This window comes from Capsicum annuum, chromosome 1 (assembly GCF_002878395.1).
Source record: "Capsicum annuum cultivar UCD-10X-F1 chromosome 1, UCD10Xv1.1, whole genome shotgun sequence".
NCBI lineage: Eukaryota > Viridiplantae > Streptophyta > Magnoliopsida > Solanales > Solanaceae > Capsicum > Capsicum annuum.
The window spans coordinates 15,428,318-15,435,384 of NC_061111.1; the positions used below are offsets into that span (position 1 = coordinate 15,428,318).

Consider the following 7,067-nt stretch of genomic DNA (forward strand, 5'->3'; position numbering starts at 1 on the left):
TGTCAAAGTATACTTGTAACTGTAACTAGGGGTGTACATAGGTGGGGTTAGTTTGATTTTTATTAAAAAAAAATTGAAATCAATCATGTTGGTTTATTAAAACTATAAACCAAATCAAATCAATATAAAATTATTTTTTTCGATTTAGGTTTTAGTCGGTTCTTTCGATTTTTTCAGTTTCTGATTTTTCTCAGTTTTTTTTTAATAATCTTTAGTTTTTACAATTATATTGTGATTGAAGACTAGATCAATTTTTTTTTTTACTCATGTGCTAATGAAACATCACAATTATGAAAAAATGAGGAGCGAAAAACTATCTTGAAACTAAAAAGTAAGATGAAAGTGAAAAGTTTAGGTTTTAAGTTTATATTGAGTTTTTGATTATTTAATTAGCAATTGATGGATAAATATTACAACTTAAAGGTCCAAATCTGAATATATATCCACATCTACTTTCAAAATATTGAAAATTACTAAAAATAGTTGAAAAAATATTTTAAAAGTATATTATAATTAATATTTTATGTATAAAAAGTTAAATTATATTTATATATATATATATATATATATATATATATATATAATATGTCGGTTTGATTCGAGTTTGGTTTAACTTTTTTCTGGTTAACATCAAACCAAATCAAGAATGATCGTTTTTTTTCTAACGTCAAACCAAACCGTAAATTATTTTTTTTCTCTGTTTGGTTTGATTGTTCGGTTCGATTTGATTTGATGATTTGGTCTTGCAACAATTTGTTTGGAACGTAAAGTTACAATTGATGTAATTAGAGCTACATTAGAATAATTTTTTACACTTTGTATGACTATACTAAATATATTGTTATTAGAATAACTTTTTGATTAGCATTTGAAGAGAATTTTTACAAGTTTGAAGGATTCTTTTTTAACTCATAAAGCTTCTAACTTTTTCAAGTAAAATATGCGTTCAAACGCTACTAATTATATGCGGAAAGCCCAACTAAGAAAAGCAGGTAAAAAGAAAACAAAAAAAAAAGAGAGCGAATAAAGGGGGATGCCTTTACTATATTAGCTACTAAACTGGTAAAGTAGGAGATATCTTATCTAACGCAGTGGGAAAAGTCATAGATCCAGCCATTTTGTGCAAGAAATTGGGTATTTGTTTTAGTACAACAGCAAGATCTCTTGATAATGAATCTGATGTGGCCAGCAATTCAGGTTGAAAGAGGTTGTTTGTATGTTGGTGTCCAAATTTGAAGTTGCCTTACTTGCCGAGCAGGCGGAGATCTAAGAGAATTGCACTGGATGTGCTTGATGAACTTGAAAGTGAAGTGGATGAGGAGTTTGAATCAAGAAAATTGAAAGAGGAAGAGGTCATGGCAGATCTGAAAGATGAAAATTTTACTATTATTGAGATATTTGGTATGGGTGGAGTTGGAAAGATAATTCTTGTTGATTTATCTAGATAAAGGGAAAAAGAGAGGTCGTTCCGGTTGCTTATTTGTGTTTAGGAGATTTTGAATGTGTTGTTCCACCTATTTCGAAAAAAACAGCGGACACTGTTCTAAAAAGGAATGCGGAGTTTGTTGCAGTTGACGCTTTTCTTTTTCAACATTGAGAAGTCATTGATGAATTTGAGAAATTTGAGAAAGTATTTCAGTGGTAGCTGGATCAATATCTCTCTTTGCTTTGCCGCAAAAATATTTGTGTTGCTTGGAAATGGTTGAAATAGGGTAAACGAAAATCATTTGTTACTGGGACTAGATATGGTTCATTTTTTCTACTTGTAATGGAAGATATATTGAGTAATGCAGGGCCTCAAACTTTTGCAGGTTTATTGTCCCAGCTTGGAACAGCTAACTTTCGATTGGCTACTTCAGCAAACTTGAAATATTGGAAATAATCGAGTGTGGCATACTGAGAAACTTGATGTCTCCATCAGTGACAGATATGTTGTGAATCTCCAAACATTGCAGATAAGAAACTGTGCATTGATGAAAGAAGTCATCGCGGAAGGGTAACTAAGAGAAGAAATTACTAACTTGTCCTTATTTCCCGATTGGAAAGAGCTAGAGGTGAGCAAGCTACCAAAACCTGATGCATTTCTTTCCGATGAAGCACGCTCTAGAATTTCCATTTCTTAGCTCTTCTGAAATGAAGAATTTGAAATGCCTGATCGAAGAAAAAATGTCAAAGATGCCGAGGCGTAAGATGATCTCAGTAAATCAATTTTAAGGTTTGTCTTGTGCTGTTGTCTTGCTAATTAAAGCTAGTGGATATTCCTCTCATTGTTAAAAAGATCTCATAAATCTAGTGCATAACTAGTTTCAGATGTTCTCAGGAGTATCATTCTGATATCAAAGTCAATAGAATAATGCTAGAATTCTTTCATTTTCTCACAGTGAATTTTGATTCCTTTTCCGTGTTTAACATTTCTATGCATTTTATGCAGTGGCTTAGCCAAAACAGAATTCTTTTCTTTATGAGCTTCCCAAAATGAAAAATGGCTAAATCAAAGATTGTTCATTGTTGCACCAAGTCCTTATGCAAATTTATGAAGGTTGATTATATGCTTTTCTTCCCTAGTTCTGGAAAACAAAAAATATGGTCCAACTTCTTGAGAGAGCTTTCGGAGATTAAACAGATGGTCATGCAATCTTGAATCGAAAAATGTACTACTTCCTTTTCAATTTATGTGAACTTATTTGGTTGAGACTAAAGTTTTAAGGAAGATTTTTGAAATTTATGATTTTGACCATGTCATAACATTTGTGTTTCTATAAAAGCTTCTCAGTAATAGTAAAATGAGAAGTTTAAACTAAATTAGTTTCAATGGTAAACACAGTCATTCTTTTTAAACTGGCTAGAAAGAAAATACATTCATGTAAATCAAAATGGAGGAATTATTTGTTAATCAATATTGATACGGTCATAAACTTTATAAGTATGCCTCTCTCTGTTCTTTTCAGCCAGATCTATGAACAAGTTCCCTACTAAGACTATGGTTTCCTTTACTATATTATTAGCTACTCCCTCTGTCCCAGTTTATATTACTCACTTCCTTCTTAGTCAGCCTCCAAAAAATGATATATTTCTATCTTTAGTAACATTTTAGCTTTAAAATATTTATTTTACTCTTAATGAAATGATTTATAGCCACACAAATATCTATGAATTATTTTAGACCACAAATTTCAAGAGTTTTTCTTTCTTTCTTAAAATTTGTGCTGAGGCAAAGAAGGAGATAGTTATGTTGTGGGGAAAGTCATAGATGGCTTGATCCAACCAGTTGTGCAAGAGGTGGTATATGTTTTACTACAAAAACAAAACCGACATTGTTTCATAGAAAAATCAAACTGTTGTTAACCAAGCATAAAACTAATGTATCTAATAAATATAGTTTGATGGCCTTGAACACAACAAGAAATTCAGTGACAGAATTGCAACCAGAACATCTTGCTTGCACACAAGATTATGCATTGGACCAGTGCATCAAATTAGCTTTTGTGTTTCAAGTAGCACAATGAAATATATGATCCTTATCCATTCCTTTTTAACTTGTTTTCTTAGTCTTAATGAGTGCATGTGCACCCGTCTCTTCCACGTGGATCCACCTCATCTTTTTATGCTGCGCAAGCTGCATGTGTTTGCACCCTCCAACTTGAGGGGTGTTGACATTGGCCCATCTTTCAGATCAATCCAGGCCCAAGTTAAGATTGAGCCTGGTCCATATTTCTGTATAGTTAAATACGCCTATTGTACTGAGGACTCGTTACACAATGAGATAATATCTCTTTCTTCTCCCTTTTAGGGTTTCCTCAAATCATGGATCTGCAATTTTGTAGATCTGACAGTTACTTGTTGAGCAGGAGAGCTAAGAAAATTGCAATGGATGTGCTTCAACTTCAAACCAAAGGCAGAGATTATGTTGATTTCTCCTATCCTGCACCAACATCTGTTGGAATTGAAGCAATACCAAGTAAAGGCGACGAGGAGTTTGAATCAAGAAAATTGATTGAGAAAGAGGTAATGGTAGCTTTGAGAGATGAGAGTGTCACTGTTATTGGGGTATATGGTATGGGCGGAGTAGGAAAGATAAAACTTGTTTACAAAGAGCGAAGTAGGAAAGGTTGTTCGATGATGTTGTCATCGCAACTTTCAGACTGATTACAAGGTGAAAGTTTGTGGTTGTGGAGATTTGTGTTCGAGGCGACCATAAATATTGATAGAAAGTGACATTGACTATGTTTCTCTGGAATGTTGGAATCTTATCCGAAAAAGCACACTGAGGGTATCGACGTCTATGGTGGGAGGTCACAAAAAACCAACAAACTTTTAAAAAATGCCGAAAGTGCATGACAACTAAAGTGTAAAAGTAAGTCTTCTTGGGAGGATACCCTAACTCTTAGTTGTTTCTGCCGCGGATGCGGGAGGCTATCCTGTCAATTAGATATTCCCGTTCTCAGATGAGGGTTCTCTCTTGTTCTTTCAAAGTTTGAATGTGGTTAAAGTGTGGTTGTATTCATTGTTCCACCAACTCCGGATCTGGATGAGCAGCAAACATGTGTTCCCAAAAGGCAAGCAGAGGTTGTTGTCGTTCGCGCTTTGCATTTCATCATTTATAATTATTTGATTAATTTGAGGAAGTCTAGTGCTTGCTGTATCCATATTTCAATTGTTGCAAAATAATTTGATGAGCTTCCTAACCAATATTTTCGTCAAACCTTGAGTTGCGAATGTTAAAACTCTTTGAATGATTTTCTTGTTGGAATGAGTAAACTCAATGTCTTAACATGGTAACTCCATTGTGCCCTTTCCAGTATCGGTTCGATTGTTGTCAAATCTAGTATGTCTGATTCATTAATGTTAGATGACATATCATGATTTGTGAACTTGTTAATTTAGAAATTCTCAACAATAAAGATTATGCCTTAAAGGTTAGAGTTTTGGAAAATTGACCAATCTAATTATGTTAAGAGTTTTGGATTATGAGGAACAACACTTGAAAGGATTACACTAGGGATCTTAGTTTCATTAAAGGAACTATATATTGTGAAAGTAGAACATTTAAGTTACTCGACCTTGAGTGAGCTGGAATCCTAATCATAATTGTGCTGACCGAGTTGCTACTGGATGGATTTCTTTACTTCATGTTACCTTAGTGTAGGATATTGAGATATGGTTCCATATTTTCTATTTGTAATTGAAGATGTAAGAAATGCAAGGTTTCCAACTTTTGAGCCTAGAACGACTAGACCTAGTTGGGGCTGACAGCATAACTGCTCTATGCTCTCACCAACTTCCGAATGGCTATTTCAGCAAAACATGAAATATTGGAAGTAATCGAATATGGCAAATTGAGAAACTTGATGTCTCCGTCAGTGGCAACATGTGTTCTGAGTCCCTGAATATTATATATAGGAAACTGTCAATCGATGGAGGAAGAGATCACGGGAGAGGAACAAGGAGAAGAAATGACTAACGAGTCCTTATTTCCCTGTTGGAATAGCTGAAGCTTAGCAAGCTACCAAAGCTGATGCATTTCTTTCCGACGAAGCACGCTCTAGTATTTTCGTTTCTTAAAGAAGTCAACATTAAAAGCTGTAAAGGCATTTGTCCTAAGATCCAAGAGTACACCAAGTCTGAGGAATGACTGATCCAAGGTTTGTCTTGTGCCTCTGTATAACTAATTATATTTGTCTCCAGCATTAATACACTCTGCTTTACTCTCATTACTGTTCTTAAATTAGTAAATTCACTTGTTCAGTTGGTTAGTTCTGGTTTAGTTAGTTGAAGCAACTTTCATCAACTTGCCCAAATATTTCCAGTTAGAAATATGAAGCATCAAAATTGTACTTCTAGGCAAGTCATCCCTTTCTTATTGCAATCTCTGCTACCAGGAACAAGAAGCTAGCAATGACGACGAATATGAAGCTAGTGATGTCTATGGATCCAAAACTAGCGGGTGTTCCCCCCATGGTAGCTAGTCTCAGATGTTCCTAGAGTGCCTGGAGAAATATATGATAGTTTTTTAAGGTTTCTGGATGAGACTCTTAACACTCTATAATATTACATATCTCACCTCAGGGCTAATAGAAAGTTCCAAGTCCGAGTTATAGGAGCAACCATCCGAAGAAGTAAAGTCGAGCCAAACAGGAAGTGAACTGAAAGAAGCGAACTGAAAACGGATAAAGGTTAGCTTCAAGAGAACAGTTGCCATCCATTGCGAGAAAGATCCCAATTCCGGATATGCTGTTTTATGTCGCTCATTGACTTGATTGGGACATTCTTGTTTTAATACGTGAAGATGGTGATGAATCCTAATATATTGCCAGAATCTTTTCGATTGTTCTCTCGTTACACTAGATGTATATAAAGAGTTTTTTCCGAAGTAAACGGGTCAGTGACCCCCTCCCAGCTATGTAGGTCTGTGGTCCGCCTCTGTAGTATTTATATAAGGGGAATACTGCAGGTATTCTTTTATTTTCTCAAGTCGATTTTGATTTCTTTTTAAACAATTCTGTTTAATAATTCTATGCATTTTATGTAATGGCTAATGGCCTTGGCCAAAATATAACTCTTTTCTTTAGGAGCTTTCTAAAATGAAGAATGGCAAAATCAAACATTGTTAATTGTTGAGCAAAGTCCTAATGCAATTTGTATGAAGGTTGATGATATGTTTTTCCTTCTTGAGAGAGCCTGTTGGGATTAAAGTGGTGGACTGGTGATCATGCTTCTTGAATCAAAAAATGTACTCCTTCCTTTTCAATTTATGTAAACTTATTTGACAGAGACCCGGAGTTCTAAGGAAGATTTTTAAAATTTGTGATTTTAAACATGTCATAATAAAATGTGACTTTAAGAAATTGGAAATTTATGATGTTAAACATGTCATAACATGTGTGTGGCTATAAAAGCTTCTCATTAATAGTAAAATAAAAAGTTTAAATTAAATTAGTTTTAATGCTAAAAAAAATCATTTTTTTAAACAGAGTAAAAAAAATTCATATAAATCAAAATGGAGGGAGTATTTGTTAATGGATATTGATAAGGTAATAGTATGCCTTTTTTGTTATATAATATAGATG

General features: G+C 34.0%; 1 long non-coding RNA gene across 6 annotated transcripts; it reads left to right on the forward strand.

Moving 5' to 3' along the window:
* Nucleotides 1-963: 963 nt before the first annotated feature.
* On the forward strand, nt 964-6,666 carry LOC107869336. 6 transcript variants are annotated; one of them, XR_001673791.2, is made up of 5 exons: nt 972-1,712; nt 1,812-2,215; nt 2,432-2,651; nt 3,791-5,642; nt 5,880-6,666. It is a non-coding gene; the product is annotated as an uncharacterized LOC107869336 (long non-coding RNA). The 6 variants fall into 6 exon arrangements; XR_001673792.2 differs by lacking the exon at nt 2,432-2,651 and having other exon boundaries at nt 979-1,712; nt 3,791-4,566; nt 5,401-5,642; XR_007043515.1 differs by having other exon boundaries at nt 964-1,712; nt 1,794-2,215; nt 2,432-5,642.
* Nucleotides 6,667-7,067: the final 401 nt, after the last annotated feature.